Source organism: Astatotilapia calliptera, chromosome 12 (assembly GCF_900246225.1).
Source record: "Astatotilapia calliptera chromosome 12, fAstCal1.2, whole genome shotgun sequence".
NCBI classification, from domain to species: Eukaryota; Metazoa; Chordata; class Actinopteri; order Cichliformes; family Cichlidae; genus Astatotilapia; species Astatotilapia calliptera.
In genome coordinates this window covers 38,054,525-38,068,820 of record NC_039313.1, presented here as the reverse complement: position 1 = coordinate 38,068,820, position 14,296 = coordinate 38,054,525, and the positions used below count along the sequence as shown (strand labels likewise).

The 14,296-nt window shown below is 42.5% G+C and overlaps 1 pseudogene; it reads right to left on the bottom strand.

Annotated features, from left to right (window-relative positions):
- Positions 1-1,311: 1,311 nt before the first annotated feature.
- On the bottom strand, positions 1,312-11,398 carry LOC113034063 (protein NLRC3-like; annotated as a pseudogene).
- Between the last annotated feature and the right edge of the window lie 2,898 nt (positions 11,399-14,296).

Below are 14,296 nucleotides of genomic sequence, written 5' to 3'. Positions count from 1 at the left end.
AACTCCAAAGAGCCACAGAAGTAAAAGCTAATAATAATAATTGAAACAGTCTTTGAAAAAATGACTTACCAAGCATGGCAAACAACTCAAATATGTAGAGAAAAATGTTCTGAAACGGCTTTACTTCAGCTTCGATCTGAGCCGTGCTGGGGGCGGAGTCTGTGAATTTACTCTGTTGGTGTCATAGCCCCTGTAGGAGTTAGGAGTTAAGAGGTCAAGAGTTAATGTTTCCATTGTAACACCTCCAGATTTGACATAGAAACACTAATTTTTAACACTCGATTTTAACTACTATCATTTTACACCTCAGAGTTACATTACAGGAATGTGACTCTACTTAGAGTAAAATTAACTCTACTTTTGCAAGAAGACTATTAACAACAAAACATTTAACACTGTTGAATTTGCTGTGTACTGTCATTATTATCACCAAACTCTGTGGATCCTATATTGCAAATTCAAATGGGATCAAATGGTCAGACAAAAGAGGGTTATGAGGAAATATGATGAAATGTTGTGTATTAGCAGCAACTTATTGAATCCTTTTCCTCAGAAACCAAACAAAATGATTGACAAACATGGTTTTACAAACTCAGTGTTGGACTTGGATCAGCAGGATAAGCTGATGTTTAAAGGCATTTGAGTCTCGCTGTATGAGAGTCCAGTTATTACTCAATATTTATGGATGATGTTCTTTCAGTGTTGCACTTTGTAGACGCTCCCTGAGCCTCACAGCCAGCTGCACATAGACCAGCTGACATTACCCAGCATTAGAGGCGGGTGTAAAAAAATGGATTTTCCTATTTAAATGGTTTTAATTTGAATAAAACGATGTTGATTCATTCAATCCTGAATCGATTTTTAATATAAATGTATTTTGCCAGAATCTCAGGTTAAAGCTCCCAAAAGTATTTCAACAACAAGCAAACAGATAAAACAGTAAATGAGAGCAGCTAAACACACAAAGATGGAAACACAGAGCTTGGATCGTTCACTCGACGGCACATACACGGACACGCCGTCGGGGCTGAAAGTGGACAGCTCACAGATCCTGAAGCTGCAGGTTTCATCTGTCTCCAACCAAAACTGACTGAACCAGCAGCAGAAGAAGATCCAAACTACGCTTTACGTTTGATGAACATCGTCATGAATTCTCTCTGACTTTGACGTTTACTTCCTGCACAGCTCTCTCTCTCTCAGTGTACTTCAAGAACAGTTTACCTTCAAAAATCTGTTTCCTGCATTATTCACTGCTTATTACGCACCAGTCTGCTGTTGTGTTCACTGCTGTCGGCCTCCCAAAACAAAGCCTCATTTTTGCTGTTCAATACTGAAGAAATTTAAACCTTTTAAAATGATGACAGATTACAAACTCTCAGCTGTGTCTGTAATCAAACCTCTGTAACTTTGCTTCACTTCAGCAGCATCAGCTCATGTTCACATGTTGATTCATGGTTTGCTTCAGTTTTTGATGGACTGCAGAAGATTTTGAAGGTTATCTGCTATAAAAAGCCAGAACAGGAAAATCTGCTTCATGTGTTTCTGTTTGATCCTCAGTGACTTTGACACAAAGAACTCTGCTGTGATGATCACACCTCTGATCAAGTCTCACAGTGTCAGCTTTGTTTTTATACATATGGATATGTGCTGATAAATGATCAGAATTATAATATTTCCCACTGTCTGCTGTGTGCCGTGACCTTTGACCTGCTAAAGACAGTGAGCTGTGGATTATTCATTGTTGTGTCTGATACTTAGAACTGTGAGGAAGAACACTACACAGTTAATCAGGGTCCCCTCTCTCTGAATCAGGAAAGGTGGGCAGGCCGCGTGTGGGCCGCGGGCCATACGTTGAGTCTCACTGTTTGAAATGTGAACATTGTTCTGCTGCAGTCAATGGACTAAACCAGAGAAGAAGAAAACAGACTTTACCATGAAGATCCTCAGTGTGGATCAGTATAATATCAGCCTGATGTCTGCAGTTTAGTGTCAGCACAACTTTCACATCATATTCATCTCAGCACAACTAAAACATGCTGACTGACCCCAGAGTTTCAAGTCCACATCCTGGACTCTCCAGGAAACCACACAGATGCTTCACTACTGAATCCTGGAGCTTTTTGTTGTTACTCAGGTCCAGCTGTCTCAGATGGGAGGGGTTGGACTTCAGTGCTGCTGCCAGATAATCACAGCTGATCTCTGACAAACCACAGCTCTCCAATCTGTATAAAGAGTGAAAGATGTAAGTTTATTAGACAAAGTGAGAGCTTGAAATCATTCAGTGTTTCATCATCTGTTCAGAGCTGAAGAAGGTTCAGAATGTAGAAGTTTAGAAAATGGAAACTCCAAACAGCTGAAGCCAACAGGAAGCAGCTTCAAACAAACACAACAAGAGAAAAAACTCTGAATGTTTCACATTAAAGTCGTACATTTATCATAAAAACAGGACAAAGACTTGAAAAAGTCGTGTTTTTCCTTCCAGGAACCACAAGGCTTCACTTTTAAAGGTGAAGTGTGAAAGAAATGGACATATTTGAAGTCCAACACCTTTTTCCAGTCACATTATTAAAGCAGACAAACTACAAGCTCATTTTCATTCCAACAAGTCATCTTCTGACCTGGACTAACAACACTGGTCTCTATGTGCAGCTGGATGTGAGACCAGTGCTCAGGGAGCGTCTACAAAGTGCAACACTGAAAGAACATCACACACTCATTTTCTTCCAGCACTTTCACACAAACATCTACTGTCATTATTGTCACCAAACTCTGTGGATCCTTTATTGCAAATTCAAATGGGATCATAATGGTCAGACAAAAGAGGGTTATGAGGAAATATGATGAAATGTTGTGTATTAGCAGCAAGTTATTGAATCCTTTTCCTCAGAAACCAAACAAAATGATTGACAAACATGGTTTTACAAACTCAGTGTTGGACTTGGATCAGCAGGATAAGCTGATGTTTAAAGGCATTTGAGTCTCGCTGTATGAGAGTCCAGTTATTACTCAATATTTATGGATGATGTTCTTTCAGTGTTGCACTTTGTAGACGCTCCCTGAGCCTCACAGCCAGCTGCACATGGACCAGCTGACATTACCCAGCATTAGAGGCGGGTGTAAAACAATGGATTTTCCTATTTAAATGGTTTTAATTTGAATAAAGCGATGTTGATTCATTCAATCCTGAATCGATTTTTAATATAAATGTATTTTGCCAGAATCTCAGGTTAAAGCTCCCAAAAGTATTTCAACAACAAGCAACCAGATAAAACAGTAAATGAAAGCAGCTAAACACACAAAGATGGAAACACAGAGCTTGGATCGTTCACTCGACGGCACGTACACGGACACGCCGTCGGGGCTGAAAGTGGACAGCTCACAGATCCTGAAGCTGCAGGTTTCATCTGTCTCCAACCAAAACGGACTGAACCAGCAGCAGAAGAAGATCCAAACTACGCTTTACGTTTGATGAACATCGTCATGAATTCTCTCTGACTTTGACGTTTACTTCCTGCACAGCTCTCTCTCTCTCAGTGTACTTCAAGAACAGTTTACCTTCAAAAATCTGTTTCCTGCATTATTCACTGCTTATTACGCACCAGTCTGCTGTTGTGTTCACTGCTGTCGGCCTCCCAAAACAAAGCCTCATTTCTGCTGTTCAATACTGAAGAAATTTAAACCTTTTAAAATGATGCCAGATTACAAACTCTCAGCTGTGTCTGTAATCAAACCTCTGTAACTTTGCTTCCCTTCAGCAGCATCAGCTCATGTTCACATGCTGATTCATGGTTTGCTTCAGTTTTTGATGGACTGCAGAATATTTTGAAGGTTATCTGCTATAAAAAGCCAGAACAGGAAAATCTGCTTCATGTGTTTCTGTTTGATCCTCAGTGACTTTGACACAAAGGCCTCTGCTGTGATGATCACACCTCTGATCAAGTCTCACAGTGTCAGCTTTGTTTTTATACATATGGATATGTGCTGATCAGTGTTGGGTAAGTTACTTTAAAATAGTAACTTAGTTACATTACTAGTTACTTCTCTCAAAAGTAACTCAGTTACTTCAAGTTACTCGTTACTTTCAAAGTAACTAGTTACTAGGGAAAGTAACTTTGGTTTTACTCAGAATTCTCTTGTTAATGTGTTGCTTCCATAACTTTGCCAGTCTTCTTGCTTGCTTACTTGCCACAAGTGCACTGTGCCACGTACCAATAGAAAGGAAAAGATAATGTGCATATTTCCACGAGAGAAATCCCACGCCTGGACCGTCATTGACTGCTGCCATGATTCTAGCCTACATCACAGCGTCATGTGCGCCTTTTACATCCAACACAAAAACTGCAGTCGTGGTGCTTTCGATTGTACTCAGAAATTCTGCCTTCTGAATAGGAAGATGTTGGTAACACCAGACTGCAGATGAGCTGCATACATGGCTGGACTGGGACAGAAAATTGGCCCGGACATTTTGACTAGAGACCGGCCCACCATTATAGGAAAAATTATAAAGCCTTTGAATGAAAACAAACGCTGTTGTGACAGTGATGTACACTGTTTTGATGGTATATATGCATCAATCTATCAATCGTTTGTTGTAAGATTCAGATAATTATTTTTTAAAAGCTAGACATTTTAAATGAGAATAAGATAGAAAAGTATTTCTTTGTGCCCCCCTTTCCCTGTTAATGCCCTACCTGGCCCCCCTGGCAAAACATTGCTAGATCCGCACCTGCACAGTTACCAGCTGTCAGCTACCTAAAAAAGGATCCTGGTGTTATTTGTCTCTCAGAAACAGTTCATAACTTCCCTTCAACTCATTCATGTCACCTAAAAGGTAAACCTGTTTCTCCATCACCTGTTCAGCTCTGATGATTGAGTAAGGACATCTCCTGGTTTCATCTTCATGTTTCCCTCTCACCAGATATACAAACCGACATCATGACCAGCAGCTTTTTTGCAGCTGTGGCTCCAGCAAACATCAGCTGATACTAGAAATTAATATTAAATAAATTCTAACAACAGCTGATCAAGCGTTACTTAATAACGCGTTAGTCCCAACACTGGGTCTGATAAATGATCAGAATTATAATATTTCCCACTGTCTGCTGTGTGCCGTGACCTTTGACCTGCTAAAGACAGTCAGCTGTGGATTATTCATTGTTGTGTCTGATACTTAGAACTGTGAGGAAGAACACTACACAGTTAATCAGGGTCCCCTCTCTCTGAATCAGGAAAGGTGGGCAGGCCGCGTGTGGGCCGCGGGCCATACGTTGAGTCTCACTGTTTGAAATGTGAACATTGTTCTGCTGCAGTCAATGGACTAAACCAGAGCAAAAGAAAACAGACTTTACCATGAAGATCCTCAGTGTGGATCAGTATAATATCAGCCTGATGTCTGCAGTTTAGTGTCAGCACAACTTTCACATCATATTCATCTCAGCACAACTAAAACATGCTGACTGACCCCAGAGTTTCAAGTCCACATCCTGGACTCTCCAGGAAACCACACAGATGCTTCACTCCTGAATCCTGCAGCTTTTTGTTGTAGCTCAGGTCCAGCTCTCTCAGATGGGAGGGGTTGGACTTCAGTGCTGCTGCCAGATAATCACAGCTGATCTCTGACAAACCACAGACACGCAATCTGTATAAAGAATGAAAGATGTAAGTTTATTAGACAAAGTGTGAGCTTGAAATCATTCAGTGTTTCATCATCTGTTCAGAGCTGAAGAAGGTTCAGAATGTAGAAGTTTAGAAAATGGAAACTCCAAACAGCTGAAGCCAACAGGAAGCAGCTTCAAACAAACACAACAAGAGAAAAAACTCTGAATGTTTCACATTAAAGTCGTACATTTATCATAAAAACAGGACAAAGACTTGAAAAAGTCGTTTTTTTCCTTCCAGGAACCACAAGGCTTCACTTTTAAAGGTGAAGTGTGAAAGAAATGGACATATTTGAAGTCCAACACCTTTTTCCAGTCACATTATTAAAGCAGACAAACTACAAGCTCATTTTCATTCCAACAAGTCATCTTCTGACCTGGACTAACAACACTGGTCTCTATGTGCAGCTGGCTGTGAGACCAGTGCTCAGGGAGCGTCTACAAAGTGCAACACTGAAAGAACATCACACACTCATTTGCTTCCATCATCCAACCTGAAGAGGAAACAGAGACGGCTCCCCTTCAAAGTAAAAGCTGCTCCTTTTGGACACAGTATCAAAGAAAGTCTACAGTATAACATAGAAAAGACAGAACAAAGTTTTGGTTGTTTTTAAATTGTGCAGAAATGAAACTACACTAAGCTCAATTATGTGACAGACATTTCATCCCATGTCAGTTTGGCCTCATCCTGGGCCGGATTATCCAGCACACAGTCTGACCACAGGCCCAGGGGCCACGCACAGCTGGGCTCCATCCAAGAGACAGGAAACAAACCAACACAATAATAAAAAGCACCATGTGATCTTCTTACATCTTCAAGACAAACATAGTAAAAACATGAGCATATTTGTTTCCTGATAAAATGATGTGACAGGTAGAACAGAGTAAAGTGGTGGTGTTACAGCCTTTCTCCCCTCTGCTGCCGAGGCTGTTAGTCTCTCCCAAACTCAGCTACAGGACTTCCAAATGAATGAAAGCAGCAGAAGTGGCTTTACAAATGAAAGAGGAAGAGGAGAAGAAGAGGAGAGGGAGGCCACCCTGACCATCACTCCAGCTGAAAACATCACACTTCCATTAAAGTTGGTGAGAAAATGTTGAGCAGGATGAGCTGCTGGCTAATCTGGAGGGTGTAGCAGCAGCTCACAGTCACAGTGGATTTCCACTCATGAAAAAGCTCTGGCTGCTTCATTTCTCATCTCATATCAGAGACTTTAATGCTTCACTGAAGCTGTACTGTGATGCTTCCATATCCCAGTGAGGCCTCCATAATGATTTCAGCTGTTCTGTACACACACTGTGTGCCCTGTATGGCTCAATGTCTCTGCAGCCTGTTTTTATCTGCTATCATCAGATCTTCATCATCCTCATTCACATCCCTCACACACTCTACAGCCTCATCAGCACTGACTTCATCTTCACTGACTGATGGAGCACAACATGAACCTGTGGAGGCTGAAACACTGTCCTGTCAAACATCTCCCAGTCACCACTTCTGTTTGGAGCCAAAAGGAAAAACTGTTGTTCAGTCGTTTGGAAAGACAACATTTCTGAAAGCACTCAAACTTCTTCATATTTGTCTTCAGACACATCCTGAACATGTAGGAACTAAAGAAAGTTTCAAACATCAATCAAAGACCTGAAATATAGAAAAACAACAACAGCCGCAGTCAGTGAACTCACCTCAGAGTCTCCAGTCCACAGTTTGGACTCTCCAGTCCAGCACACAGAAGCTTCACACCTGAATCCTGCAGGTTGTAGTTTCCACCCATGTCCAGCTCTGTCAGATGGGAGGGGTTGGACTTCAGAGCTGAGGCCACAACTTCACAGTGAGACTCTGAGAGTCGACACTGAGTCAGTCTGTGATGATAGAAAATATAAAATGTGTTATTATAAAAGCAGAAAATCTGCATTATAAACACAGACTGAATGTATATGAAGACAAAACAGAGTGAGGTCATAATCTGATGACTCTGCTCTTCACATCTGTGCTTCAGCTCCTCTTACTGTGTTTGACATGACACAACGATTGAGTCTCTCTCAGACCTGCAGACTTTTAATGAGAATCTTTGTTTGGCTTTAATCTGCAGATGAAGGAGGAAGATGGTGTCACATTTAGGCTTCCATAATGTCCACAGTCTGTCACTGAGATCTGATCCAGAGTCAGAGTGAAGACACACATTTGGACTGTTTCCTGTTTTGACTCCAGAACATTTTGAATGAGTTCAGCTCAGTGAAGAGTTCCAGCTGGAAAGATGATCTCTGTTTGCTACCTGCTGTCAGGTACGACTGTTCACGTCCACACGCAGGAAAAACCTGCTGACTGTTACCAAACGGAGCAGAAATCTCATCACTGGACAATAATGATGAATGAACTCAGAGCTGCTGATATCAGATCTGATTTCAGGGGAACTAAACACAGAAATGATTGGCTCATTTTAGCTTTCTGAGCCATTATCTGCTGGTGTGTCGCTAGTTGGCAGAAAATGATTTGTATTCCTGTTCAGGGCTTCAGTGTTTATGAGTCCAGATCCAGGTGACAGCAAGTCAAAATGATGTTACCTGTCTGTGTCCAGCAGCAGCCTGTATTCACTTTGAATATTGTTATAACCTGACATGGATCAGTTTGTCTTTGATTGGTTTGTAAATGTCACTGTTTCCATTGGACCTGAGTGACGTACAAAGACAGAGAGGGAGAGAAAGGAGAGAGAGGATGGAGACAGCAAAGAGAGAGCAAACACAAACAGGTGAGAGTGGACAGGTGACCAAGGTCAGCAACCAATCAGAGAGCTTCTGTTTGACCCACAGTCACTGATGATGACTGCACATAACCAAGCAGTGTGTTACTCTGATATCAAATATGGATCCTGCTCTTATAATAATGATCATCAGATGATATTATTGTGTTATTTTGTAGCTGAATACGATGTTTGTGTGATTATCAGTGAAAGAAGCAGTGAGGAGGATGGAGAGAGAGAGAGGACAGAGGCTGAAGTTAGAAACACTAAAAGGATTTTTCATGGATTTCATGGATGATTTGAGTGATTTCCAGCAGGACACTTAAACATGTCAGTGGACGTCCTAAAGAACATATTCACTGATATGAAACGTGTCATTGAACAGGATTAATATCAGTGGAAACATGGTGGAAACAGCTGTGACTGCATGGATGTGACACACTTCAAATCTGTTCTCCACTCTTGGATTTGGGATCCATGGAGCTGCTGCTGAGTCTGTACAATAAAGGAATGGTGTGGAAGGTTGCAGCGTACGGACACAAACACTTTGTGGTTACAATCTGATTTTATTTTCAACATTAAACTACTAACCTACACTGATCAATGATGTTAATGATCACATCTGGACTCACCGAGCCTTTCTGCAGTTCCTCACAGCTGGAATCAGTCTCTGTCGTCCCCGCTCTGATGTGTTGTACTTCTGCAGGTCCAACTCATCCAGAACCTCCTCTGACATCTGCAGCATGAAGGCCAGAGCTGAGCACTGGATCTCAGAGAGTTCCTTCTCTGATCTGTTCTCTGACTTCAGGAACTCTTGGATCTCCTGAAATAATGAGAGGTGGTTCATCTCCATCAGACAGTGGAAGATGTTGATGCTTCTGTCAGGAGAGATTTCATCACTGTTCATCTCCTTCAGGTTGTTGATGACTCTCTGGATGGTTCCTGGACTGATCTCTGTCTGACCCAGCAGACCTACTAAGAGTCTCTGGTTGGACTCCAGACAGAGGCCATGAAGGAAGCGAACAAACAGGTCCAGGTGGCCATTTTTACTCTGGAGGGATTTCTCCATGGCTCGTTTAAGGAAATCATCCAGAGAGGACTCGTATTGTTTTTCCCAAAAAGTTCTTCAGCACCTTTGTCTTCCTGTTGGTGTGACAGTGGAACATGTAGACTGCAGCCAGAAACTCCTGAATGCTCAGATGAACAAAGCAGTAGACTGGTTTCTGGAAGATCACACACTCTCTTTTGAAGATCTCTGTACAAACTCCTGAGTACACCGAGGCCTCTGTCACATCCAGACCACACTGCTCCAGGTCTTCTTGGTAGAACATGATGTTTCCTTTCTCCAGATGTTCAAACGCCAGCCTCCCCAGCTTCAGAAGAACTTCCCTGTCAGCCTTCCGTCAGCTTCTGTGGACTCATCTCACGTCCCTCATGGTACTTGTTCTTCTTCCTCTTTGTCTGAACCAGCAGGAAGTGTGAGTACATGTCAGTCAGGGTCTTGGGCAGCTCTCCTCTCTGCTCTGTAGTCAACATGTGCTCCAGAACTGTAGCAGTGATCCAGCAGAAGACTGGGATACTACACATGATGTGGAGGCTCCTGGATGTCTTCATGTGGGAGATGATTCTGCTGGACAGCTCTTCATCACTGAATCTCCTCCTGAAGTACTCCTCCTTCTGGGCGTCAGTGAAGCCTCGTACTTCTGTTAGCCTGTCAACACATGTAGGAGGGATCTGATTGGCTGCTGCGGGTCGGGAAGTTATCCAGACGAGAGCCGAGGGAAACAGATTCCCCTGGATGAGGTTTGTCAGCAGCTGGCTGACTGATGACTTCTGTGTGACATCAGACAGCAGCTTCCTGTTGGTGAAATCCAATGAAAGTCTGCTTTCATCCAGGCCGTCAAAGATGAACAAAAGCTGAGAGACAGCCAGCTTCTCTGCTGTGACCTTCTGTAATGTTGGATGGAAAACATGGAGCAGCTCCAGAAGACTGTACTGCTCATCTCTGATCAGGTTCAGCTCCCTGAATGAAAGCAGAACCACCACACTGACATGTTGGTTCTCCAAGCCCTCTGCCCAGTCCAGAGTGAACTTCTGCACTGAGAAGGTTTTTCCAACACCAGCCACGCCGTTGGTCAGAACCACTCTGATGGGTCTCTGTTGGTCAGGTAAGGCTTTAAAGATGTCCTGGCACCTGATTGGAGCGTCATGGAGGGCGTCCATCTTGGAAGCTGTCTCCAGCTGCCTCACCTCATGTTGGGTATGAACCTCTTCACTCTGTCCCTCTGTGATGTAGAGCTCAGTGTAGATCCTGTTGAGGAGGGTTCTACTTCCTGTTTCATCACTTCCTTCAGTCACACGTTCACATCTCCTCCTCAGACTGATCTTATGTTCATCTAAAACCTCCTGCAGACCAACATCTGCTGAAAGAAAGAAAAACAATGAGACTAAAGAGAAAGAAAACTCTTCAATGTCTGAACAACACAAGAAGTCCAGTTTTCAGAAATGAGTCCATCAGCAGACAGATGTTCAGTCTTACTTTGTACACAGCTGCTCTGACTGGCTGTCTGCAGTCCAGCTCTGCTTCTGGATCTTTCACAACACTGTGCAGAAGCTCTGATGGTGACACAGAAAAGTCACAGTGGAGATACTTCTGTCCACCTTTGATTAGACTCATTATAAAAAGGAAAACAAAGTTTGAACACAGTCATGTTTCCAGTTCACTGACTTACATTTATTCCATGGACACTCACTCTAACCTGAACCACAGCTACAACCCAACATTGTTGAGGCCTCATCTCCTCCTTTCCTGACTGTAGAGGTTAAATATGCAACAACCAACAAATAAAAGAATTTGGTTCATTTCAAAGAAACTCACAGGGTGACCAAGTAAAGTAACCGTAGTAAAGGAGACAACATCCTGTTGATGGTGGGATTATTTGAAAGATTTGCTTTAGTCACGTCACCAAATGCAGTTGAACCACCCGTGGATCCATGTTTGACCATTCTACCACTCTGAGCTCTGCTTTTTAATCATTTTATTATTATCATCATTCATTTATTCATTCTTTGGAGGGGGGCTATTTCCTAATGCCGCCCTAATAAGCTGATGTTCAAGGGGAAATATAACAGAAACTCTTTCAGTGTTATTCATTAATAAATTAACAGATAAACTGTGAAGAAGAAAAAAACTGAGATTTAAAGGAGAGAGTGAGAAACTTGATCATCCATCCTCATAATACATGTTTATCAGTATCTGCTGCGACCATACTGCAGTAATAACTACAAGTCTACATTTCTGTGACTGTTGATCAATCACAGCAGGAATCTGAGCTCATCTCTGCACACAGAGCAGCTTCAGCTCTGGGATAAACTGCTCGCTTCACGTCCTTCTCAGCTCACAGACACTCATCCTGATATTTTCCTTTAACATTTGATGGTATAATTCATCTGAGTTTACACTTTATCTGCATGAATACAGAAAAACAGACCCAAACACCAGAAACCATCAGTTTCACCATGTAGAATATATTGTTGTTTCCCTTTAATTCAGAGAAAAACTCTGATTTGGATTTTCTCTGTTCTCTTTGCCACAGCCCATCCCAGCAGCAGCTGAAGCAGCTGACTGTCACAACACTGAATAACACTTTAGGAGGAATTTCAGAGGTCAGTAAAGCTCCAGTTTCAACATCAGTTAATTAATCATAGTTCATCATAAATGTGAACCTGGCTGGCACACATGTTAATGTTAGCCATTTAAATATTAGCAGTTAGCTGAGGCCACAAGAAGAAGAGGCCCTAGAAGAACAATGGATGATAAGATTAGATTTTCAAGACTAGGCAGAGACGTGTTTTCCTTCACTGTCTCTTACAGAGGAGGGAGCAGATACCAGACGAGGTCACGGAGGTACGGGGAGGATTCGCAGCAGACAGCAAGACTGCCACGTCCATGCGAGAGAGCGATGGCGAGAGAGCGATAATCTCTGTTTTTGTCTCCCTATATAATGTTGTACAGCCCATGTGAGGGTTATCCTCTCTGTGAACCAGATGCTTGATTTCACACAGAGGTCCACCAACTGAATTTGATCAGTTATGGAACGATTTACCTCGACAGGCTCCTTCACTCGCTGCTTTTAAACCTCCTTTAAAACACACTTTTACTCCCTGACCTTTGACCCAGTGTGACATGTTGACTCACTACCTCAGACAGCTTAAAAATAGTCTTTTTGTTTTTTGGTGCTGCCTAAAAGAACCGTAAATATCTGTCCTATATACAGTTATGTTCATATATTTTTGTGCTACATCAGGAAACTCAAAAACATAGTTTGTAACATTTTAATCCTTATTTTTAAAACTGTTTTTGTCATTTTTCTTCTCCCATTGCATCAAAAATCATTATTTACACTGAATAAATGAGTCAGCAGCTCTCTTACATTGTTGCTGCAGGTTCATTACTGAACCTTAGAGGTTTTTCTTTGGACCGGTCACTCCTCACAGACACACAGCTGGATGCTGCAGATCCTGCTCCATCCTCTTCCTCCATCTTCTTGATGTCAGGGTGGAGTTAGTCTGAGAGGCAAACACACACACTCAGAGGTGCTGTTGTACTGGAAGCATCACACTGACGGGTTTCTAAAGTTCTCATTGATCATTTCATGGAGTTTCTGTGGTAAACACTGTCCTGTGACGTATGTGTTATGGTGAGGGTCATGAGGGCTAACCAGCCCCACTCCTTACTCCTCATATTTCAGCCTGAAGCACAATAACAGCCTAAACCTAACCAGGAGGCAGTAACCTCAAAGGGACTTCATGGTTAGAAATAAAGGTTCAATGAAATGAAGCATATCATAAAAACATGAGTTCCAACTTTAAAAGAAGCATCCACACGATGACGGCACAGCAGAGGAGCACTTTCTCTAACACACTGATTCAGTTCCACTGACACAAGGACACACACAGGAAGGCACACACACACAAGCCTTTATAAGAAACAACACAATCATCTGCGCTTGACTTGTCAATCCAAGTCCTTAGCCCATGAGCCCGCGGTATCAGACCACAGATATTCCCTTACTTTGAAAAAATAAAGCCAGGTTTCAGAACAGACCTGATGTTTATGCTACAGCCTGTTTACCAATATAATCAATATCAGATATCAGAGCAACAGAAACCTCGGTGATCAGGACGCTGGGACTGAGAACAGGAAGTGGCTCAAACGTCACAGTTTCATAACGTCACCCTGAACTCCACTCACGGAGTTTCTGTCGCCATTGTAGTTTTCCCGTGATAAAGGCGGGTCTTTCTGTGAATCTGCACGCTCATTGGCTAATAACTCGGGATTGACACATCGTTATCCAATGAGCGTGCGGGAACTTCCGACATAAAGTTGTTTCCTTTGAAAAACCAAAGTCTGATTATTTTTGCCTCCACTGACGGAGCCTGTTGTTCCCGCCACAGAGACACAGTAATGTCAGAGCGGTGTTAACACTCACCCTGCCTCAGCACAGCTCTCACTCTCCTCCTGCTCTCTCACACTAAACGGAGGCTCAGCTAAACTCACTTCCTCTCTACTTACAGGAAACCAGCGCTCAGAGGAGCCGACCGGCCTCACATTTCACCCACAGACACGAACAGCGTGGAATTATTTTATGTCATAAGAAGAAACATATTCATGTAAACACTCACCTGCCTCAGCTCCACCTTCCTCCTCCTCTCAACGGAGGCTCAATACTTTCACTTTCACTGCTGCTCCCTAAACACAGAGGATGCTGGGACTTGTAGTGTTTTTCCTTCCGGTACGGTCTTCCTCTTTGTCTGTTTGTGTTTGTGTTCAAGTTATTTTGATCATGTAAACATCAACAGAACACGTGAAGCCACACAGAGTTTGTATGTCGAGGTGGGTAG